The following is a 354-nucleotide window of genomic DNA, read 5'->3' on the forward strand; positions in this document are numbered from 1 at the left end:
AAAGTATGTTCGTGCATGTTTTACGATGCTGATAAACTGCCCCGAATAAAGAGGCGCCGTACCACCAGCTCCATGAACAGGGAAATGTAAATCAAATCAGACTCGACCAAAGGAGATGACCAAAAAGTTAAATTACTTGTGTCAATTTGCCATTTTATCTCTTCTTTTGGGTAATCAATCGCCCAGCTCCATTTCAGCTGTTGCGAGCTTTTTTGGCTTGATACGGGGCGGGCTTTTGTCGCTGTAAGTAGAGGCAAAGCGTTGGGATCTGTGGTGTAGTGCGCAGCGAGGGTCGGCGGCGCGGAACAAAGGCGAAGGAGGTGAGTGAGCGATCGTCTTGTATCGGAGTGCAGG

This window comes from Penaeus monodon, chromosome 33, assembly GCF_015228065.2.
Source record: "Penaeus monodon isolate SGIC_2016 chromosome 33, NSTDA_Pmon_1, whole genome shotgun sequence".
Classification (NCBI taxonomy): domain Eukaryota; kingdom Metazoa; phylum Arthropoda; class Malacostraca; order Decapoda; family Penaeidae; genus Penaeus; species Penaeus monodon.